This window comes from Phascolarctos cinereus, unplaced genomic scaffold, assembly GCF_003287225.1.
Source record: "Phascolarctos cinereus isolate Bilbo 61053 unplaced genomic scaffold, phaCin_HiC Scaffold_726;HRSCAF=1367, whole genome shotgun sequence".
NCBI classification, from domain to species: Eukaryota; Metazoa; Chordata; class Mammalia; order Diprotodontia; family Phascolarctidae; genus Phascolarctos; species Phascolarctos cinereus.
The window spans coordinates 100,599,859-100,625,810 of NW_027556098.1; positions in this window are offsets into that span (position 1 = coordinate 100,599,859).

Sequence of the window (25,952 nt, forward strand, 5' to 3'; positions counted from 1 at the left end):
CACATTGCTACTGGGAAAACCACAGCTTTGAGTATACAACCTTTGTCGTCAAGGTGACGTCTCTGCTTCTTAGTATGCTGTCCAGATTTGCCATAGCTTTCCCTCCAAGGGGCAAGCATCTTTTAATTTCATGGCTGCAGGTGCCTTCTGCAGTGATCTTTGATCCCAAGAATATGAAATCTGACACCGCTTTCATTTCTTCTCCCTCTATTTTCCAAGAAGTGATGGGAACAATTGCCAAGATCTTAGGGTTTTTTTGTTTGTTTTGTTTTGTTTTAATATTAAGCTTTAAGCCAGCTTTTACATTCTCCTCTTTCACCCGCATCAAGAAGCATCTTAATTCCTCTTCACTTTCTGCCATCAGAGTGATATCACTCCAAATTTGAGATTGTTGATATTTCTCCCAGGTGAGTACTTAGTAGGGCTTGTTGACTTAACCTGATTTGTTTTGCAACTTTAAATTCTTAGACAGTTAGTGGCCTGGGGCACTGACAGGTTTAGTGACTTATTTAGGGTCACACAAATAGAATGTGCCAAGAGACATACGTGAACCCAAGTTTTCTTGACTCCAAAACTAGCTCTCTATCGACTGCATCCTATAACCCACCTCAGCCTTCTAAAAATTATAATATACTAATAAATTTGATGAATAAGAATATTTATTTTTTTCTCTCATAATACAAGGGCATATTTCCTTTGTTTGAGATAAGATAACAGGTTTGTTTTCCCATTCAGTGGCACAAATCAAGAATTGTGACAAAATGAATTATGAGCATTCAGTCCCACTTGTCTTGATTGGTTGCAAATTCAAGGAACAAAAGTTTCTGAAGTCTCTAAATAATGATTAAATGGGTTGGCTACTCAGAAGTGAAGCACATGATAGCCAGAAAGATTTTGTTTTGTTTTGGTTTTGGTTTTTTGTTTGTTTGTTTATGAAGAAAAGCAGCACTGTTTACTGTTTTATGAAATGACCTAGAACTAAAATAACTTTTGGTTCTATTTATTCATGATGAAGCTATGAGCACATGAGGAGTTTAAATCTACTTGTGAAACAGGTGCACAAGTCTGTTTCTGTTCCTTGCAGTTATTTTACATAGATTTCACATTAATTAATGAAATGGTTTTGGTAAAAAAATGATTTAAACCATTTCTAAAGGTAGTGGTGATAGATATCAGTAATGTCTGAGTTTCCTTAAACAATTAGATCAGTAAATAGCTGGAAAAGTTCCATGTCCATTAAATTTAGGGTTTATTTCTTTTTAAGTGCAAATTTAAGTGGAAGATAATGGGACAAGATGATCATCAGGTTTTCTTAGTGGTTAAAGAAGTTAAATGCTGCATTAGTTCTTTTGAGATTCTTGACCTTTTTTCTCACCTATTATGTTAGCTATTCTTTCCAAGTTAACTATTTTTTTTCTAGTTCTATGAAGTAATTCTTTGGTAGTTAGACTGGTATGACATTGAATAAGTAAATTAATTTAGGTAGAATTTTTATTATTTTTGGCTCATCCTACCCATAAATGTTTTTCCAATTATTTAGGTCTGTCTTTATTTCTATGAACATAGTTCATATATATGTACACACACACATATGTATATATGTGTTTATGTGTGTGTATATATATATTTGTGTGTGTGTCTGTGTACATATATATTTATATATATGTGTGTGTGTATATATATACATATATATATATCTTAGAAGATAGGCTACTGAGTATTTTATACATTCTGTAGTAATTTTAAATGGAATTTCTTTATCTCCTTTTTGCTGGTTTATATAGAAAGTACATAGAATTTTTTTTTATCCTGAAAGTTTTCTGAAGTTATTGCTTCAATCAATTTTAATTTTAGTTGGCTTTTTAGGGTTCCCTAAGTTCTTTCATGTCATCTGCAAAAAAGTGACAATGTTGTTTCTTTTATAGCTATACTAATTCCTTTTTTTTTCTCTTTGCTAGAGATAGTTTTTTTCCAGTACTATATCAAATAGAAGCGGTTATAATGTATAATGTTGTTTTGTCCCTGAATTTATTGGGGAAAAAATTAGTTTATCTCCACTACAAATAATAGTTACTCTTGGTTTTAAATACATACCATTTATCATCCTAAGGAAAGGTTCATTTATTCCTATTTTTCTAATTTTTTAAAAACAGAAATAGGTTTTCTACATCTATTCATATAATCATATGTTTTTTGTTTATTTATTTATTCAATATAGTTAATTAATTTTATATTTTTCCTAATAGTAAACCAACTCTATTTACATCCCAGTTATAAATCCATCCTGGTCATGGTGTGTAATTTTTGTGATATGTGCATATGTTTTTATATAGCCATTGAAGGAATTTGTTTTACTTGACTGTGCAAATATGTTACATGAAATTTGTTTTTCATTCTTTTTTTCCAGTGGAATGGAGGGGGATGAAGAGAAAGAGAAAATAAATTTCTGTTAAATTATTTTTTAAATAGATAAGGGGTCTTATGGATGTGAAATGTTGCATGCACTTTCAGATAGGTTCAATACATTATTTGTTTTGCTTTTTTACAAAAGACCTCTCATAAAGTGGGAGTAGTCTGTAAATGTAATTAATGTAAAGACAAAACAGATCAATAAAACTTTTCTTTAACGCATTAAGTTCACAAAATGATAAAAGATTAGTTCTTTTCTCTAAAAGTTACTGTAGATCAATAGGCAAGGGAAAAGACAGAAGGGAGACATAGCTGCGTACTGTACTGTATCTACCTGTTTTAACAAAAGCTTCCTGAGTAGAGGTTTTAAGGGACACAGATGAGCTCTGGATTTCCAGTTGGAAGATTTAAGCTTAAAACTCCTCTATCATAGATGTATTTGTTATATAAACTGGACAAATTTGTAACTTGTTAATGCCTCGTTTATCAAAGAGGTATATTTGTTAGTAATTTATTTACTTATTTTTGGCCAAGACTTGAGATTCCAAACTCCATCTACACAATTGCCAATGCAACTTAAGAGTCTCAAAGGGTTATCTGGGAGCACTAAGAGGAGCCTAGGGTCAAACAATCAGTGTAAGAATGAAACATTTATTAAGCACTTACTCTGTGCAAAATACTATAATAAGCACTGAGGATATATTTAGAAAAGTAAGGTGGTCCCTTATCTCCAGGAGCTCACATCCTAATGGGGAAGATAACATATAAGGAAAGTTTCAGCTGTAAGTTAGATAAAAGGTCCCATGGTCCTTAGGGTACAGAGAAAAAGTAAATAATGCAGTTTTATGTATAATGATTGTTCAGTTATATTGATAATTGATATTAATTCCTGATTACTGGGGCAGAAAGATAGCACAATAGATAGAGCTCCGGCCTTGGAGTCAGGAGGACCTGAATTCAAATCTGGCTTCAGACACTTGACACTTACTAGCTGTGTGACCCTGGGCAAGTCACTTAACCCTGATTGCCAGAACAAAAAATAATAATAATTCCTGATTTATGATGATGGAAGATTTATCAGTGCCAAGGACTTTTGTGGCAAGAATTTTCTTTTATATAGTATGATTATAGTACCTGTTCCTTCATGTACAGCAGGGAAGTTGTTTTCTAGGATGATTACTGAGGGCACTAGTCCATAAGCATGGTTATTCCAAAGGTTTGGGGGGCTGAGGGTCTGAGCTGTCTCCATCAGGGTCTGAGGAAAGATGGTCATCAGGGTGGTAGTAGTTTGAGTTGGTTGGTACCTGATGCTTCCTGTTTCTGCTTTGGCTAGGCTGGCTTGCTGCCCTGTGTGTGGCACTGGTTGGCATTGCTAAAGATGGCTGACTTCTCCATAGGGCTTGACTCTCTGAATGTTCACTGGGAGAGCTGGTCTAAAAGCAGGAATAGAGCTCTGGGGAATGCTACCACTCCCAGGGCTCCTATGCCTGTCTGCCTGCTGATGGCAAGTGGTAAGGAGGAAAGTAGGACCCCCATCACAATGATTCTTCCCCAAATGAAGGCCATGGGAGCTGGGTCATAGAATCAGATCAGGTGATTTGGAGGAAACTGCTATTCCCGAGGTTCTAAGACTCCAGAGGAGAAAGTGAGGCTGGTGACTTTGCACAGCCTTCACTCACTAAAATCCAATTCACTCGCAAGTCATGGCACCACCTTCATGATGCCATGGTCCTCTTCAAGAACAAAGGGCAAATCACAACAACAAGAAGAAGACTGAAATGGATCCTAAGCTGTCTCCATCAGCGTCTTAAGGGGGAAAGGGCTGTCAAGGTGCTGATAAAGGACTGGAACCAATGTTTCCTTGTCTGCTAGACTAGACTTCTATCTCCTTTTCCATGCTGCCTCTTACTGGTAGTAAATACCAAGAAGTATTTACTAAGCAGTTGGTCAGTAAATCTTTATTAAGCACCTACTATGCCCCAGGCACTGTGACTACTTTGTCCAAGAAGGATTTTTTTAAAAATATAAGTCATGGTGTTCTCAAGGAGTTTGCAATCTAATTAAGGAGACAAGATTAATACCCATGAAAAGGGGGAGGGGGTAATTAACGGTTAAGTAAAACTAGTTATATACTGACCAGATCTGTGGCTTTCCACATCTGTACTGGGGGAAGAAGGGGGCAGAAATCTGTGATGCTGACTCCAAGGACAATAATAGTCTGTAGATGGGAGAAGTGGGTGTGGACCTGATCTCTGGGTCTAACCTTTCAAACCCCTTCTGTGAATATCTCCCTCAAAATGGTGTGAAAATAAGAACGTACACAGAGTAGTTCAAATTCTGAAAGTAAAACTAGATGCTGCTTTGGGTTCACATTGAAATGAACTGCTATCTCCTTTTGTAGGAAAAGCAGGGCAAATCCATAGTATGTACAGAGAATAGAAATAAATAATTGCTATTCCCACAATTAAGCACAGTCCCTGGCACACTAGTAAGCCCTGAGCAAATGTCCATTGACTAATTGAAAATATGTTATCACCTTTTTGTAGAAAGAACAGAGAGTGTACACAGGAAATAGGAATAAATGTTTGATTGGAGGTAGATACACATGCAATAGAGTATATTGCTAAGCATTAGCTGGCCTAGAAGAGGGCAAGAATGAGTCAGGAATGTAGTGAGTCAGTCCTTAAGAAGACACTTTGAAGAACTGTATACAGACTGACTATAATAATCTAAACAAGAAACGAAAGGCCACTGAATCATACTAAAGGCAATGAACAGCCTTAGATTCAGATAAACAGCTCTTTTTTAAACTTACAGTGTTAGAGAATTGCCCAAAAAACAGAGGGGCTCGTATGTTTCAATGGCAGGACATGAACCTTGGAATTTTCATGATTCCAGGGCTGACCATTCTGATGGGATACCTTCCTGACTCTCTATATATACATATATATGTATGTATGTATGTGTGTATACACATATACATATGTGTACATGTGTGTACATATGATATATGTGTTTTGTGTCTGTATATATAATATGTATATACATATGTATATATGTGTGTATATGCATACCATATATATATTATATATATATTATATATGTATATATATATATATATATATCTGTATATATCTCACAAGGAAAGAAAATTTTAACCAGAGTAGATGTACACAAATATAGATACTAACATTTGTATAGCACTTTTAAGGTTTCCAAAGCACTTTATACATGTTATCTTATTTGATTCTCACACCAACCCTATAAAGTATAAATTTTATCCACATTTGATAACAGGAAGAAACTGAAACTAAGAGAGATTCAGTGACTTGTCCATACAGCTAGCAAAAGGAATCAGGATTCAAATTAAGGTCCTCTTGACTTTAAGTCCAGCACTCTGTCCACTATGCTACCCAGCCACCTAAATATGAGGAGAAAATAATAAAGGAAAAAAATATGTGAAAGAGGATTGAAAACAAGGAAATAGTTAGGAAAGATATATAGTGAAGAATTGAAAACAACAAGTATTTTTCATCTCCTTAGCTAGCTCCTGACTGGAAGGTGAATGGAAATCATAAGTGACCATGCTTTCTAATACTTTTCAGAATGCCTTAAGTAGATGATGAAGACAGAATTCTCTTTGCATTTCCTTCTAAGTTGGGCAGTCTTTTCTGTGGTATCATCTCCAGGACCGGCTGAGGCCACTTAGGAGTCACTCTCTCATGATTTAGTGGTTCTGTATACGGTTGTATACGTTTAACTGATTAAGTGATACGTTTTCTGTCAACTGAATCTAAGGGCATTTTACCGTGTTTGATGACGGCAATGAGCTACAATATAAGGATTTCCTGAGGAGAAATATCCAGTATGCAGTACTGAAGGGTTCTCATTTTCTTCTGGCTGAGGCTGGCCTATGCTGGCTTTATTAACTCCATCAGTGTGAGTTTCTAAAATATCCCTTGAAAAAATGCATACGCCTTGTGTGCTTCACATTTCCAACATTTCTCCATTTCCTTTAGAACTCAGGAATAGGATGTGATACATTCTTTTATTTGCCAGCTCCTCTAAATGGGCTATTCATACAAATCATAAAAAGGTTTTTTTTTTTTCTATCTGGACAGAGCAGGAGTTAAAACTCCTGGGCAAATGCATCGTCCAGGGCTAGAAGGCAATAATTGCTGTGCTGGGAAGAGGTGCTTTGAAAGACAAATGAATAGAGGTAAGTCTTTGAAAACAGATTGATTTGTGTATTGTATTGGGCAGAAGGTACAGCAGCAGAAAGATGTGAACAGGTTAATGAATTGCAGGAGGTCAAAGAAGATGAGGTTAATAGCAGTTTGAATCTCTGAATAACCCTGAACCTGGAGAAGAACTATGTTCAAGGAGTGGGATTTTTTTTAAGCCCTTAGGTACAAAAGGAGTCTTGAACACAAAACTCATATCATCTAAAAAAATTGCATCGAAGATTAGAGAAAGGTAGCCTTCTTTAACGTACAAAACCCATCAACTATGTCAGAAGAGAGTTAAACAGTAGGTCTATGACTTCTACAGCCATTTCTTTTGTATTTATGATCCTAAAACAGGGCACTTAAATGACTATTAATAACCTACTAACATAATCTTACAGATAAAGAAACTGAGTCTGAAAAGCAAGCAAAATAGCAAGTTAGTGGTATTATATATAGACTTTTTAAAAATTAAAATCCTAACCCATTACTTAAACACCAAACCAAACAAAAAACTATTTTCCCATCCTTAAATGTAAGCATCAGTGTAGGGTCTGGAATATAAATAAACACATTCTGAAGAAACAGTCAACTTGACGATACAGAAAGAGAACTAGATATAGAGTAAGAGGACTGAGATTTAAATTACAGCTCTACTACTTGCTATCTGTGTGTTTTTAGGGAACCACTTAATCAGTCAATGGATCACCAGACATTTATTAATATCCAAAGTCAGAAAGACTCATTTGGTGAGTTCAAATCCGGTTTCAGACACTAGTTGTGTGACCATAGGCAAGTCACTTAACTCTGTTTGCCTCAGTTTCCTCATCTGTAAAATGAGCTGAAGAAAGAAATGACAACCCAGTCTAGTATCTCCGCCAAGAAAACCCCAAATGGAGTCACAAACAGTCAGGCACAACTGAAATGACTGAACAATAGCAATAAATGCTCTAGACCCTGAGGTAAGTTCTGGAGAAACAAAGTAAAATGAAACATTCCCTGCCCTCAAGCATCTTGCCTTCTACCAGGACAGACAATACGTTCACATAAAAGTGTGAACAAAATATATAAACACAAGTTAATTTCTCTGGGCTCAATTTCTCATGTGGAGTTGCTGGACTAGAGGGCCGCTACCAAGTTTTAATAAAACCCACTGGGATTCAACTGGAGCTACTTAATTATGGGTTTAAATCCAAATCACTCTGGCCCTCATTGATTGGCCAATAATAGGTCCCCACCCAAGCCTCACTTGCTCATTGTTTGGGTTTCAAAGGCTCAAAGTGAGTAAATAGCAATTGTTTCTGTTCTGGTCAGAAACTCTGAGGGTCTTCCCCTCCCAGAGTGATTCTTTTGTGAAGTCAAATTAGGCCATCTTTTGCCTCAATTCTTGCCTCACCTTTAAACACTAAATGGGTGTTGCCTCAGACAAACTGGGACCAGGAAAAAGTCCTTAGCTTAAAAAAGCCAAGATCTGCCACTGAATCCGGGGCTTGTGGCCCCAGTCATCCTGACTTTTGTCTTGCTGCTGGACTCCAATGATTCTGGAGAGGGAGAGAGGCTGATGACTTTGCACAGCTCTGCCTCACTTAAATCCAATTCACTTGCAAGTCAAGACATCACCTTCCTGATGTCATTGGTCCTCTTCAAGAAGGAAGGACAAATATCAACACAACCAGGTCCCTTCCAGCTCTGAGTGTATGATTCTATGATTCAAAGTAGTTACTGTCAGGATATGGGTACAAGGAGAATAACCCAGTTTTCACGACTCCAAATAGTCTTTATCTGAATACGATCTACAGGTAGAGAAAGATCAGATAACGTTCTCCTGCTACTACAGGCTCATAGTGGAAAGCCTGACTTTACTATCAGAACTGGTGGCAAAGAAGCGGTTCCCTGAGCTGTGCCTTTGCTGACCTGGTGATAGAGGAAAAACCTGATGCTTTTCATGTGATAGATTCATGCATTTAGCATCCAATAGCCTTTCTTTTTATTCCCAGCACTCAGCACAATGCCAGGTCTATAGTAAATGCTTAATAAAAAGTTGATTGACAGTACGTGCAAAATACTTTGACAATTAAATTGACAGAATGTCTTATTATGTTGCTTTGCTGTTCACTCATTTTTTTTTCAGTAGTGTCTAACTCTTTCATGACCCCTTTTGGGGTTTTCATGGCAAAGATACTGGAGTGGTTTGCCATTTCCTTCTCCAGCTCATTTTGCAGATGAGGAAACTGAGGCCAACAGGGTTAAGTGATTTGCCCAGGGTCACACAGCTAGTATATGTCTCAGGCCAAATTTGAACTCAGGTCTTCCTGATTCCAGGCCTAGCGCTTTCTCCATTGTGCCACCTACTTCATATTGATGTTGTGTTTCAAGGTTACGAGACACTTTGCTCACAACTCACTTCTGAGATAGGTAGTATATTATTATCCATATTTTGACAATGAGGAAACAGCCTTAGAGAAGTCACCCAGTGGTGACTTGGCCATAGTTCTACAACAGGAATGTTCTTCCAGTAGAATGTCAATTACTTGAGGGCAGAGACTGTATCATAGGTCACATAGGTTTAGAACTAGAACAGAATGTGGAGGCCGGTGAATTCAGCCCCCTTCATTCTATGGATGAGGAAGCTAAGGCCTGGAGAGATCAAGTGATTTGTCCAAGGTGATGCAAGCAGTGAATGATAGAGGCAGGATTTGAACCCAGGTCCTCTGTTCATATTCCAGCACTCTTTTCTCCTATACCCTACTTCTACTTCCTCTCTCATTTCTGTCTTTGTGACTTTAGCACCTGTAACAACAGTGCCTAGCAAAACACTTATGGAATTGGATTGAATTGATGTACCAGAGCTAGCACTAGAACCCAAGTCTTCTTACTTCAAGCCAAGTGTTCATCACATGGTCTTTGTTGTGAAATCATGAGACTAATGATACATTTGAAAGAAACATCATCAGTCTACTTGAAATGGTTAGAGAGAGGCCTAATACAACCCCTATTTGTTGTTGCTACCATTGTTATGTGCTCTCAAATGAATAAAAAATAATAACCCAGACTTCAGGGATAAGATAGGAAAAACATACCGACAGATGCTTCTCTGTTATGTGACTTTTTTTTTCTATAAGAAACTAAAGGCAGATGCAAATGGAAAGTGAACGTTTAAATGTGTTTTGTATAAATGCTAAGAGTAAACATACAGAGCTGCTGAATTAGAAGCATATGTGTGGAAGGAGAAGTGTGATGTAATTTGAATAGCTAAAATTGGAGCCCAACCATAGCAATGGCCAGGACACAAATTATCTAGGTGTTAGCTTCACTAAGAGAAGAGGAATGGATAGAGTGCAGGCCTCTATGAGTCTTTGGAGTTTTTAAGGTTAGAGAGTTATACAGAGCTACTCCACCATCTCTTTGGAGTTTTTAAGGTTAGAGAGTTATACAGAGCTACTCCACCATCTTTTTAACATTCTTATTGGTGACTTAGAGGCAGCAGGACCTAACAGATAGAGAAACAACCTCAAAACCAGAAAGACCTGAGTTCAGATCCTGTTACTGGCAATGTGACCTTAAGCAAATCATTTAACTTCTCAATACTTCTAAATAACTTTCTATGACTGTGAGTTGTGGAGAGGGTCCCCTCCCAAAGTTTCTTATGCCAGTAAAGTCTACTCTCCCTATTCTAGGTATTTTTCTTAATGCAATCAGGATTAACTGACCTGCCCACAGTCACACAGCTAGTGTCTGAGGTCAGATTTGAACTCAGTTCTGCCTAATTCCAGGACCAGTGCTCTATTCACTGTGCCATCAAGCTGCCCCTAGTTCTTTTTTTTTTTAACAATATACTATTTTTCCCAATTATATGTAAGGACAATTTTTAACATTCATTATTTTTAAATTTTGAGTTCCAAATTTTCTCCCTCTCTTCTAAACCAACAGGACAGGAAGCAACTAAGAGATCACTAATCAAATGGGGCTTGATATGGAGACTAAAAAGTACATGGGGAGGAGAATGTATAGACTGAGTTAGGAACTAAGATTAATAAAGCAATTGTCATTTATGTGTGGGTAGACCTCCTGGGCTGGGTATCAACCTGCCCCAATGAGCACTAAAATGGATGGAAATTTAGTTTCCATTTATTTGCTATTTTTATTAAGTACCAACTATTATTAACTACCTACCTCATGGAGCCTCTGTGAGAAACTTATTTTATAAACCTCTAAGTGCTATATAAATATGAGTTGTTGCTCTAATGATTATTACCCAAACAGAAAGGATCTTTGTTGGGAACACTAGTTAAGAACACCCTGCACCAATGCAGATATTCCTACCAGCTTATATTTCAATAAATAAAATTCAATCCAATAAATAAGTCTCAGAGAATTGCCTGATGCAGCTGTAATAGGGGTTGAAGTGACTCCCAGGGACACCAAAACGGAAAGGATCTTAAGTGGGATTTGAACTCAGATCTTCCTGGTTCCAAGACCCCCCTTCTGATCCCCATTCTGCAGGTGTGTCATTCTCATCATCATGAAATGCAAAACATTAAGGGTAGTGGGGAATCCATGACAGTGCGTGACGATGACTCTATCACAGTCATAGAGGTGAATAGTTGATATTTACTTCAGTAAGAGTGGCAAAGGAAAAAAAAAGATGCAGGACCAGCATAGGACAGGTCTGAGTCAACCTGGAGCTAATTTTCATGCTGCAGCCTTGGCCTGGCTCTAACGCCAGGGGTGATGACCGACACGCTCCCTGCCCTGTTCCTTTGTGTACCCTCCTAGTTACTCTTAGGTAAGTTTTCTCCAGTGGCCATGTAGCTCTAGGTGCCAAGTGAAGCAGCAGAGTTTCTATAGGGTGCTCTTTGCAGCTCATGAAAACTTCCCTAGGAGTTCAAAAATGCAGTGAGCAGCCTCTCAACAGCAGCAGCTGCAACTGCATCCAGGCCTGATGGAGATGAGAAATTCAGGGAAGTGTAATGAGCCTAATGACTGAGATATGAGGATTGTGGCACAGATAGAAGGAGACAAGGCAATAGATAAGAGAAGGGGAGGAGAGGCTGTAGATAACAGAGCACAGGAGAAACGGTGATGAGGAGGTCAGGAAGACTTCAGGACCACGCGGCCATGGAAGGGGGAAAGATCAGAAGGGACACATGGGAACTATTACCTTTATAGACAGGCAAGCAGAGTACCGGGAGCCCCAGTCGATGCATGACCAAGTATCCTCCCATTTCCAAAGTCAGAAAGCAGATGCAGAAGCTTTGATCTTGCTGCTCTTCTAACCTCTGCCTCCTGAAGAGGGTCACATAGATAAGGATAAGGACCAGACCTATGATTTCACTGACAGAAGGAATTCTCTCCACCAGTGGAAGTCAACAGTTTCTCTGTAACTTAGAGTATTGTCTTGAGCATTAGCAGCTTAAGTGACTTGCCCACAGAGACAGAATTTGAACCCAGGTCTTCTTGGCTCCAAGACCAAGTATATGATCCACTGCATCATGCTGCCCCTCAAGAGCACTGTGCAATAGAATAATTCATAGAAAACTTTAATTTTAGTGAGGACTGACAAGGGAGTCGGGGGATAGTAAAAAAGAGTGGCATCTTTGGGGGTTTCTTTTTCCCCCACAAGACAAAAAGGAGGTACTTAGCTCTATCTCTATATCCTTAGTGGGGCCAGGAGTCAGGAAGACCTGAGTTCAAATGTGGCCTCAGACAGTTACTAGCTATGGGAATATGGATAAGCCACTTAATCTCTGTCTGCCTCAGTTTCCTCAAATGATAATAACACATAAGACAAGATGATGAGATTATGCAGTATGATATGATACAATGTAATATAACTATGTAATTATAAGGTTTCATTATATTAGCATAGCAATAATAGCACCAACCTCTCAGGGTTGTTGTGAGAATCAAATGAGACAGCATTTGTAAAGTGCTCTGCACAGAGCTTGGCACATAATAGACTCTTAATGAATGCTTGTTCCTTTCCTCCCCCTCCCTGCAACTATAAGTGCTTTACGTATAGGAAGACAACAACTCTATGAAGTAGGTAATGCAAGTATCATTATTCCCATTTTATAGATGAGTAAACCGAAACTGAGAAGTCTCCGGATTCCAATTCTCCTTCTTTTTCCATTGTTCACTTGGGCTCTTTAAGAAATGCTGGAGGGACAGCTAGGTGGCACAATAGATAGAGCACTAGCCCTGGAGTGAGGAGGACCTGAGTTCAAATCTGACCTCAGACACTAGCTGTGAGACCCTGGGCAACTCACGTAATACCAATTGCCTCCAAAAAATTTTAAAAAAGAAAGAAATACTGGAATATGGTATGCTCCCAGGATGACATCAGTAATGAACACATTTGCTTCTTAAATGAAGTTTCTTCCTCAGCTCATGGACCTTTGTCAAAAAGAGATAATGCACGTTAAAGATGGTGAAAAAGGGCAGTGGGAGAAGGGAGGGATAGTACTGAACAGTGCAATGAAAGCTAAGAGAGGGTGAACAAGAATGTGACCAAATCCAAATAGACAATAAAGGGATGGGGTAGACGGGAATGCCTGAGAGGGTTCTCCCCTCATGGGAGGGAAGAAAGACATGGAAAGATAGTCTCAAATCATCTGTTGTGTGGCAGAGAGGGAAATCATTACCAATCAAGAGGTTCCTGAAGACTCCTGGGCCTTTTGCCTCATTTCTAAAATATATAGAGAACTGAGTCATGTTTATAAGAATTCAAGTCATTCCCCAGTTGATAAACGGTCAAAGGATATGAACAGTCAGTTTTCAGAGGAAGAAACTAAAGCTATCTATGGTCACAGGAAAAAATGTTCTAAATCACTATTGATTAAAGAAATGCAAATCATAATGACTCTGAGGTACCACATCACACCTCTCAGATTGGCTAACATGACAAAACAGGACAATGATAAATGTTGGAGAAGATGTGGGAAAATTGGAACAGTAATGTATCATTGGTGCAGTTGTGCAGTGATCCAACCATTTTGAAGAGCAATTTGGAGCTATGCCCAAAGGGTTATAAACAAGTGCATACCCTTTGACCCAGCAAATATCACTGCTAGGTCTGTGTCCCAAAGAGATCATAAAAGCAGAAAAAGGACCCACACATACAAAAATATTTGTAGCAGTTCTTTTTGTGGTGACAAAGAACTAGAAATTGAGAGGATGCCCATCAATTGGGGAATGGCAGAACAAGTTGTGGTATATGAATGTAATAGAATACTATTGTACTATTGTCAAATGATGAGCAAGAGGCCTTCAGAAAAACCTGGAAAGACTTATAGGAATTGATGGTGAGTGAAATGAGCAGAACCAGGAGAACACTGTACACAGTAACAGCCACACTGTGCAATGACTGACTTTGATAGATTTGGCAAGGATCTAAGATCTCCAAAAGACTCACAATGGAAAATGCTATCTACATCCAGAGAAAGAACTGTGGAGTCTGAATGCAGATGGAAGCATACTATTTGCTTTGCTTTTCCTTTGTTGTTTTGTTTTATTGCTTCATTCTCATGGTTCCTCCCATTAGTTCTCGTTGTTCTTTACATCACGGCTAATGGGAAAATATGCTTCATGTGAATGTATAAGTAGAGCCTATATCAAGGTTGCATGCCATCTTGGGCAGGGGGGAAGAGAAGGAGGGGGAGAAAATTTAAAACTCAAAATCTTATGGAAGTGAATGTTGAAAACTAAAAATAAATTTATTAATTATTTTTAAAAATAAAACAAGTACAAAGTACATGAAGAAATAAAAATGAAAGAACCTAATCTGCCTTCAGATAAAAAAAAAAGACTCCTGGGCCTTTCGATCTCCCCTGCAGATGAATTTTTAAAATGTGTCATCTCCCCCTGTTAGAGTATGAACTTAGTGAGAACAGAGACCATCTTAGTTTTTTCCTCCTAGCACTTAGCATAGTGCTTGGCACATAATATGCATTCAATATTTTTTTTTAATTCATTCATTTACTTAGCAGAATTTATAATAAGGTTGGATAGATAAATTAGGCATAAACTGTTGTTGTTCAGTTGTGTCCAACCTTTCATGACCTCTTGGACCATAGCACACTGATACTGTCCATGGGGTTTTCTCGGCAAAGATACCAGAGTGGTTTGCCATTTCCTTCCTCTGTGGATTAAGGCAAACAGAGGTTAAGTGGCTTGCCCAGCTAATAAGCGTCTAAGGCTGAATTTGAATTCAGGTTTTCCTTATGTCAGGCCCAGCGCTCTATCCATATTGCAGAGGATTTTAAATCTAAAATGGGCTTGGGGTTTGCAGGGGGGATGGGAATGGGGGAGGAGTTAGGGGAAGGATTCCATTTGATTGTAAAGAGAGTAGGGAGTCATTGGCCTTTATCATCAGCTTTAGCGAGCCTTGGGGAACTATAACGGTGCTTTGCACATAGTTGGTGGAACATAATAAATGTCTGAATTGATTTAAATGAAGTTCAACAGACACTTCAGCCCTTAGTTTTACTTTAAACTCCTTGTGAGCAAAAAGTTTCCAACACAAGGTTAACCATGATAGGCCTGGACAAACTCAGGAATGGAATATTTAATACCATCTCTGCCATATTCAAGTGCCCTGACTACTGTTAGTCTCTACCTATTACATTTAGCCACTGAAGTTTTCTAAATTTCCACAGCTTTCTATAACTCAGTTTTCTCTGTGTTTCTTCCTTTCTGTTCTTTCTATTCTTCTCCAAGGGAGAATTAGTAGTAACCACTCATTGTAGACTACTCAATACTCTACTATATATAATGGAGAATTGCAAAGGAAAAGGGATTGTATGATCCCCGAACCGGAAAATACTTACCACTTAACATCAGGACAAGATCAACACACATGAAAAATACGTGAAAACACACCAAAAAATGAATTATGACTCTACAATGATTTAAACCAGAATGCCCCATTTTTCCTACAATGGTAAAAACTAGAGGAATAGTAAGGAAAAATTGTTTAAGTTTTCAAAAAGATAAAAGTATTTTAAATTTTTTTTTAAAAAATAATTGTGGCATAATGCCAAGAACCTTGAGACCTACATCTACCACTTGCTTAGCTGTGTGACCTTGGGAAATTTCTCTGAACCTGTTTCTTCATCTGTAAAACTTGATAATTACTGGACTTTGTGCCTCACAGAGTTGTGTTAGGTGAAATCATTTGTACTTTGTAACTCTAAATTACAATATACATTAAAGTGCTATTATTAGAATTGGAGCAAAATTAGAAAGGAGATGGATGCTTAAGGTAAAGATGAAATCTTAACCAAGAAGCTTATGATTTTAAGCAGTGAGGAATTTTAATGTGATGAGAGAAATATAGATCTACTAATTCATATATATTGAAATGAAAATTTAAGAGATTAAGAGATAACTAATTCAGATATTGTATTAGGTCTTGCATTTTTTAAACAATATATTCCAGCTAACTCTATCCCCTCCCACTTCTCAGGCAGCTCTATAGCTTGGATTCAAAAGAGAAAAGAGTTCAAGGGATTTAAAAGCGAGTCCTATTACTTTGAAAATCAGTCTGATCTTCAGTTGCCTTGCTGTTGTGTTTCCTGTCTACAGTAATTGGACACTTTTGAATGATTTTCACTCCTCCAAAGTACTTTTTAGTTGCCTTCCCTCCCTGAGGTGAAATGTGTATTTGTGGTGTGTATTTGGCAGGAAGGATGGAGAGCCAGATAAAGCTCTTATTGTATTTGATACTCTGACAATTTGGCTTTTATTCACCTCTAATGAGATGGTCGAAATTTCACAATAAATAAGAGCTATACCCTCCCCTGAACAACAAGGCTCCATGTTTGGGAGAACAGATGGTATGAATGTAGATGCCAGAAATTCAACAGTTTCATTACCTAGAAATAAGGTTGAATTGACCAAATATCCCTTAAGAATATGAGATAAGTGGAAGCTTTGATTTGAGGTCACAATGATAGCTGGTAGGTTCTTCAAAGTTTGAGCTTTTTAGAGATCATTTTCCCTTTTGTTTGCATGGTTTTTTTTTTCCAAAAGGACAAACTTGTAACCCTCAAGGGAAAGAACACAGGAAGAACCTATTTACACAGGTAGGAAAAACTAGTCATTTCTTAAGAGTTATCAAACACAGTTACTGGTTTCAAAAACTCCTCCTAACCCAGAGAGTCCTAAATTAGTTTTGTGACATCCAAGGACATCATCAATTATACCAAGGAATACTTCCAGATTCTCAAAATAAAATAGATATCATAAGTACCAGATCGATAAATTGATAGAATATTTGAGCTGAAAGGAAGTTTGGAGGTGGGGAATAAGTTTTTATATAGCTCTGATCGCACTGCACTAAATGTTTTTACAAATGTTATCTCATTTGATTATCACAACAATCCTGCAAGGTAGGTGCTATTATTATCCCCACTTCACAATTGAGGAAACCGAGGCAAATGAAAGTAAAGAGACTCAATCCAGAGTCACTTAGCTAGTAAGAGTCTGATGTGCGATTTGAACTTAGGTCTTCCTTACTTCTGGTCCAATGCTCTAGCTACTGGGTCACCAGCTGACTCTGTATCACCACTTGTCTCTCATACCATCCTTGTGGAAAAGATGGAGAGATGTGGGCTAGATGGTTTTATAGTTCCAAGAACACAATGCAAGGGAAAGAACAGAGAGGCTAGAGTCAGAGCACTTGGGTTTAAACTCTGCCTCTGATATCTATTACCAGTATCACACTAGGCAAGTCACTTAGTCCTCCTGCTCCTTGGCTTTCTTATCTGTAAAATGAAGGGGTTAGACTGTGTGGCCTCTGCTATCCCTTCTAGATTAACCTGTGATTAATTATCATAATAATGACTGGCTATGGAAGATGAATGAGAGAGAAGAGTGAAAGATGATATGTTAGCATTTGATTCTTCTGATTCTGTGATGTTAAAAGTCAAAGGCATCAGGGTGATATTCAATTTTTTTTCTTTTTTGATTTACATACATATCTAAAACATTTTAAAAATATCTTATAGGACTCTCTGTCTGAACTGTTCATTTTGATATTTAATTATATGCTATCTTGTCTTAGAATCTTAGATTCTAGGGAATATAATAAAGTGAAAAGAACGATGAATTTGTAATTGCAGGCTCCAAGTTCAGATCCTAGATCCTCCACGTATTACTTATGTGACCTTGGACAAGTCGCTTGATCCCTCTGGGCCTCAGTTTCCTCTTCTGTAAAATGAAAGTGTTGTACTTATCAAGGATGGGGAATCAGGGACCATGTATGGCCTCGAGGCGCACCTGGACTTAATAATCTCAAAAGTCTCTTGCAATCAAATACCTATGGTCCTACAAAAGCTAGAATTTAGAGTTGGAAGGCACTTCACACACCATCTAGTCCAACACACTCATTTTACAGACAAGGAAATTGAAAAATATAGAGATTTCAAGTGACTTGCCCAAAGTCACAGAGGTAATAAGTAGCTAATCAGGGATCTGAAATTGGGCCCCCTAACTTTAAATCCAACACCCTTTCCAATGTACCATTCTTATTTAATATTTTTCATAAGATGTCTCTACAAGTGAATCATAATCTCCTGAAGGGCAGAGCCTATGTCACAGAGTCCTTTTGTATCCCTCTCTGATTTTTTTTTGGTACAATAATTATACATGAAGGAGTTATTCAATAAATATTTTTGAATGGATAGATGGATGTTGGTTAAATGAATGAAGGGAGAGAGGAAGGCTGAGTGGGGGAAATGGAAATTACTTCCTCTGAAACCCTGACTGTATTACTATTAAATTATTTGCTTACTGGTAGAGCTGGAAATTCCTGGAAATGTGTTCCCTGGAGTTCACATGTGCTACTCTTCTCTCAGCTGATTTCCAGTCTTGGATAAAGATTTCCATTACAAGAAAAGTACATATGTGCATTATCATTTGCACTCATAAAATCATTACAAAATCACAAAGTAGTAAGGGACTCAGAAGTTATCCAGTCCAGGGATCTCAGACCTATGGCCTTATTTTCGATTGCTCTCTATTGTCCCTTGGAGTCAGAAGTTAGGGTTTAGCTTTGCTACTTACTACTCTTAATCCATTCATCTAATCTCACTTTGTTCATCTCTAAAATGGGAAAATATTTTTGCTCCTTGTTTCACAGGTTGGGAGAAAATCATTTCATCAGCCGGGAAAATTCATGCAAATGTGAACTATTATTTGTTCAGACATATACACAATCAGATTAACAAGACTTTGGTAAAATATAAACTCTTTGAGTGTAGGGATTATTTCTTTGCATTTATATACCCAGCAGTTGGCACAGTGCCTGTCATGCAGCCTTGTTAATAAATTGATTTATTAATTTTTGAGAAAATACAAATATTTATGACTAGATCATGTCAAATTTTTTAAATGAAGTTTGATTTGATTTTTAGAACAGCCTCCTACCCAGCGTAAGAATCTTCCTAACAACATTCCTGACAGATGCCCATTGAGCCTCTGCTTGATTATAAAGTTAACTGGTAAGCAGTAGTTGCAAGGAAGGATGAATAGGAGGTACCTGCTAATGTAATAATCAGGGTAACTCAGTATAGTCATAGGGAGCAGGGAAAGGGCATTGCAAATAACTATGCCACTGACCTGGCATACAAAGATAGTGCTTAGCTGAGATCAGTAAGGAAAAGAATGAACAGTTCTCATTGTGGTAGATGCAAAAGTAGGCTATCAGCTCTGTTGACTTTGTGCAGAACTGGCTTAGCAATGTAGAGAGAAAACCTTTGTATACCTATATGCCATGGGTATACACAGGAAACTATATTCTATATACAAAGACAAAGCTAAGAATGTTTGTCCAGTTATCAATAAATCAACATTGATCTCTCCATTCTGTAAACTCCTCTTACACTTATTTAGCACTTACTTCTTCTCTATGTGTTGAATTTTGTTAGCTCTGGCTTATCAACTAGCTTGTAAATTCCTTGAGGAAAGGGCACATTTGTTAGAGATTGTGTGTGTGTGTGTGTGTGTGTGTGTGTGTGTGTGTATGTGTGTGCTCTGCACCAAATTTTGTACCTTTTTTTTAAATCTAGATCTATGATGTCATTAATATAGAGAGCTCCTGGTAGGGAAGTTCCCCTTACTTATGTACATCAATAACTCTTCTGTAATTCTGCTCTTCGAGTTTCTTGGAATAGTGAAAGGAAAAGTAATACAGCTGAGTGTCAAAGGCAAGACTTGAACCCAGATCTTTTCCAAGATGATTCTCCATCCACCATGATATAGTACCTTCCAACTTGCACATGGTGGGTACTTAATAATAGAATGAGCTCTATGAATGTTTTTAAATTGAATTAATTTGTTGAATGGGATTAGCACTGTGTAGAATTAAAATGATACAAAACAAATAATTATAAACAAAGAATTAATATAATAAATAATATCAAAAATATGTATGAATAATAATACAAAAATAAATAATACATAGCATTTACCTTCAAAGAGCTTATAATCAAGTGGGGAAGACAGACCATAATTAAATCGTTAGAGAACTGCGAAGTGCTAATTTATGTCATAATGCTTGTGCAATACAATAGGCATTCAAAGAAGGTACATAAAAGGTTGGACTAGAAGAACTGTTATAGTTTTATGGCAGAGGAGAATTTGATCTGGACCTTGAAGGATGAATAAGTTTTAAATAAATGGGGTGGGAGTCGGGGTTGGAGGCAGAGCTGTCCAGAACTGTTTGGGAAAAAAAGTGGGAAATAAGCCTCACCTTCTTCTTTCAGAGTGTAGAGATAACAAATAAAGTTGCTGTTCATTTGTAGCAAGGACAAGTTTGGCTATTCAAGCTGGCATCGTGTCTCACTTATACTGTTCCTGAAGTCATATATACAAAGTAGGTCTCTTGGAGTCTTTTATGGAAACTTGCTCCCTCTCTTTCCCAGTAGCACTTGACATTCACCCTGCTGTGGCTTTTGGTAAGCAGCAGAAAGGTATGTGTCACTTTCAGCAAATTTCCCCCATTACTGCATTCACATGTTAATAAGTTTCAAGTTTTTTCAAGAGAGGAATTTACTGCATTGTACAGGCTCTCTGTTGGCTGCTTTTAATTACATTCTCACTGCTGGTTGCTTGCAAATAAGACTGCGGGAAAAGTTGACCTTAATCTCATCATTTTGATGGTTAAGGATTTGACTTATTCGCCCTTGATCATGGCCTTGACAAAGAAGAGGATTTCACCAAGTGGCAAAACTGAAGGCTTGCAAAGGGAGGGTCTACACAATTTCAAGATGAGTGAAGCCCTATCAACTGGTCTAGTCTTGCTCTAACTGCTGCTTTGCACACTGTTCCTCAAACCAACAACGTTATGAATCCCAAGAAGCTGCTCAAACCAACAGTGTTATAATCCCAAGAAGCTGGTAAAATAATGAAGATCCCTGAGTCAACCATTATTTGGATGATATGATAGGTAATTATAGTGCCTCTTAACTTCTTTGATAATGAATTGGACAGGGGAGTAGGTCTTGACAATGCTACCTGATGTGAGCTCTGACAATTAAAGAAAATGAATGTCGAAGGCAAGGATGCCTTGGCCGTCTCCATGATCCAAACAGCTGTTCTTAGCACTCCACTGAGTAAGCTATTCTTTGAATTTAGCTGATGCTCTTCAGGAGGAAACAACCCTCTGGGAATCACAGAATACTAAAACTAGAAGGAATCTTAGAGATCATCTACTCTATTAAATAAAGAGACCCAACGAATTGAGTGCCTTGTCCAGATCACACAGATCCAAAATTCGGGTCTCTTCACTCTTCCTTTAAGAGGTTCACTATTTTAAATTGAACAGGCACTTGAGAAGGTACCCAAACTTTTAACCTACCATAGTACCTTTTGTGAACTGCAGCTGTAACATCATTCCCTCATTCATTCATTCATTTAATCAACAAGCATTTCCTAAGCTCTTTCTATGTTCCAGGCAGGTGCTGTGGATCCAGACAAAACAAAAATATCTCTTACCTTACAATACTTTATAAGTATCCTACTAGTACAAAAATCAGGAATGCACCTCCTTAATTGAACAATTGTACAATCTGGTTGAATATCTAGCAAGAGTCTTTATTAATTATTTAAGAGTATTAATTATTTCTCCCATATCGTATGAGTGGCGTAGCTGGATTTGAATTGTATCAGACTCCATTTGTAGATGATCGCATTTGCCTTTTAGAGCACCTCCCCCATCACCCCAATGCTCAAGGGACTATGCACAAAGCATTTTATAGTCACAGTATTTAATCTTACGAGATTAAAAACACACCCAATAAAGAGAACAGTGAGGATGTGAGATGTAAGAAGGAAATGGAAAAAGATATACCTTTGCATTTACCAAATAGAATCAGTTTAGAGTAGACCTTGGAATATATAAGGTCACAACCAATATCCTCCTGTATGTCATATAGGAAACAGATAAAAAGCTATCAAGGCAACTCCTCAGTCTCACTCTTTCCTGCCCCCAGCATCTTCTTCAGGGTTGCTGCTAGTAATCTTCTGGGTAAGAGGAAAATGGATTCTTTTTCATCATTTCTCATGTTTCCAGGGATTTGGGGAGACCTGAAAACTCCAAGGCATTGACATTCCTCTTTGCATCAGGAAATGAGGCTCTTGAGAATTTATTAAACTCTGTCTGCATCCTGCCTACAAGACATCTCTGCCTCAATGTACCACTATCATCTTGAGGTCAGTACGTCCATAATCTAAGTTACTCTTTCTCTCCCTAAATGTGTTCTTCTCTCTGACTTTATTATTTCTGTAGGTATTGTCATCATTAATCTAGGTTCCCATGTTTGTAACTTTCTATTATCTTTGGCTCTTTTCGCTTTTTCATTTCTTATATCAGTAGTCACCAATTTCTATAGATTTAAATTCTACAACAAATAGCCTTGCATCTGTCCCCTCATGCCTGTTCTCAGTGCTACCAGTCAAGTGTAAGCATGCATGACAGGCAGTATGGGGTAGGGCGAAGACTATTGACCATGGAATTAAGAGTCCTAGGTTTGAATACTGACACTCAGTAACTCTGAATCTATGATCAAATGATTTAATCTCACTGAACCTTAGTTTCCTCATCTTTCACATGGAGATACTGTGATTGTACATGTATAGCCTATATCAGATTTCATAGGAGAGGGAAGGAAGGAGGGGAAAATTTAGAATTCAAAATCTTATACAAGTGAATGTTGAAAACTAAAAATTTATTAATTAAAACAAAATAAAATGGAGATATTGGCATTCCCTTGAAGAAAGTACTTAATAAGCCCCCAGATGCTTTATAAATGTAAGTTGCTATGTGAGCTATTCCAATATCTCATTACCACAGACATGGACTATTACAATAACCTTCCAACAGGTCATCCTACCTCCAAACTCCATCACCCTTACAAACTCAATTCATCCCTTATTATATCACCGAAAGGCCATTCCTTTTTTTGCATAAATCAAGTCACATAATTCCTCAGCACGAAAACCTTTAGTAACTGCCAAATACAGAGCAAAAATCAAACTTCTTCTTCTGCGTTCAAAGCCATCTTAGTCTGGTGCCATCGGCCCTTTCTAAACTCAGATTATTCCTTTCCATGTGACCTGTATTCTAGCTCTACTGTACTATTATCCCCTATGTGTGTTGTGCTTTCCTTTTTCCACACAGTCACTCACGTCATCTCCTTAGCCTGCACAGTCTTTCCTTCCTCTCTTGCCTACTAAAGTCCTACTCATTCTTTAAAGCTCAGTTCAAATGCTAATCTTCCAAGTAGCCTATCCCAATCCTGTAGTGCTGTAAGTATGATCTTTCCACTCAGATCTCACTCAGAATTTTTTTTTGTAACTTCTAAAAGCATTCATGATGCAATATTGCATATTACCGGTATCTTCCCTTGCCTTATTCACTTGCTAGATTATAATCTCTATAAGGGCATAATAAGTATTTATAAAATTTATTAATTAAAACTGGTGAAGGCATTGTGCTAAGCACAATGGAAGTTTCAAAGAACTATATGATCCACTGACTACTCTGCTCTGAGAAAGATTTCAACATAGTTGTGGAAATACAACATAAACACATTTTTTAAAATCGCATTGTTATAAAAGAGGTCAATTATAATTGAAGATATTTTGAGAACTGTCAAATGACTATAAAGATTGCCAAACTAATAGTGCAGACCATAAGTATAATACATGTTCAGAAGAAAGATATTCCTTTTAAGGCTGAAGCAGTCAGAGAAGACCTAAGGAATATGAACTGGGTCTTAAAGAACTTGAATTTCTGGTAACCAGGAAAAAAACATCCCTTGTAAGGGCAACAGAATGACTTTTATGACTTTTTAAGATCATTCCACTGAGAGCACCTGCATTTAGTGAACTGCTAAACAAATTGTAGCATATGAATAGAATGGAATACCATTGTATGGTAAGAAATTACAAACATAAGTAATCCATATACATATACATATACATATGGATACAAATGGATACAAAGTAAAATAGACAGCACCATGAAAACAATATAAACAACCCCAATAATGTAAATGTAAACAAAACAACAACTTTAATTAATTATAATAAATAACAGATGACAAAAAAGAAATTGCTTGTGTTTTAGAGAGAGGGCTATTGGTATGAAATGTGTATGCCATCAGATGGAGCTTCTATACTGACTGGTTCTGTTTAACTGTTTTGTTTGTTACAAGGACAGTCCAGTGGGAGTGGAGTATAACAGAAAATGATTATAGTGTGGTGTTTTTTTAAGGTATCAAAAGAATTTTTTAAGAGCATGAATTTCACCTGATTTTAGATAATTATGTCTCTTATGTAAGCATAAGTGATTATAAGATCAAGGGGTCCACTTAGAATAGGAATTTCATAGGCTGCAAATTTGTCAGCATTTATGGTACAATAGATACAGGGTTGGGCTTGGAGTCAAGATGTCCTGAGTTTGAATCCTACCTCAAACGCTTACTATCTGTGACCTTAAACAAGTCATTTAACTTCTCTCAGCCTGTTTCCTCATCTGTAAAATAGGAATATTAATGTACCTAACCCACAGTGCTGTTATAAGGATCAAATGAGATAATATATGTAAAATGCTTTGCAAATTTTAATGCACTATATAAATGCTGATTGTTATCATTTTTGTACTCTAAAATGTTGTTGCTATTATTATTATAATACTCAAAAATGCCCTTTAATTAATAAACCTTGCAACTTCTTGACTTGTTTAACTTTCTGGGTAGCAAAATAAAACAATGTAGCAACAATACCCCTTTCCTTCCTTCCCCCAGCCTGGTCCCTGCCCTGCTAAACTTCAGCTCTCTTGTGTATCACCTTTCCCCATTAAGACTAAGTTCCTTGAGGACAGGGACTGTCTTTTCTTTTGGTGTGTTTTTTTTTTTATCTCTAGCACTTAACACGGAGCCTACCGCACAGAAAACCTCAATAATTGTTTGTATCCTTTCTTTCCCCACACCATCTGCTAAGTTAAACATATGCATGGGCTCATTTCTTATCTTCTGTATATTTATTTTAAAGGATATAGGACAAGGACAATGTTGTTTTTGTCTTTCTGTATATCTTCAAGAATTAGCACAGTGTATGGCAGGTATCTGGGGTTGAAGAAATTCTTTTAGAATTAAAATGAATGAACCCCACAGAGAATGGGGATTTAGTTGGCTCTTTAGAAGATGGGGGTTGGGAGGAATATCCAGAGGTTTCTATTTTTATTGAAAGCCAAATGCTCACATCTTCAAACTCTAATTTTAGGACTTCACAGCAACTTTTCAATTTTTAATTACAGCCTTCTAATATTTTGCAGTGCTGCCAAATTAAACATCTACAGTTGTGAGGCTCATCCGCAGATCACATGGTGAATAACCTTTAAGACAATTTGCCTCATAAGAAAACCAGAAATAAGACAAGAGTCAAAGAAATGGAGGTTGCATAATAAAAAAAAACAAATATATACATATATACACATGCATACATATATACACATGTATATATACACACAAACATCTGAATTGATTCCAGTTACTTAAATATATGTATGTATTTTCCTATTTAAGTAACTGGAATCAATTCAGATGTTGAAGACACTAGTTAAGGGAGTGATTTTAGAAAGGATAAATTTTCTCTAAAATTATAGTGTTTGCAACCTCAGATATCCAGGAAAATGACTTTCTTAGCACTAAAATCTCCAATATGTCAAAGTTTCACAAAACAGCCATGTCACAGATTTCTAGAAATATGTGTGTGTTGATTTATGCTAATCTTGTCAGTACAATCTGTTTC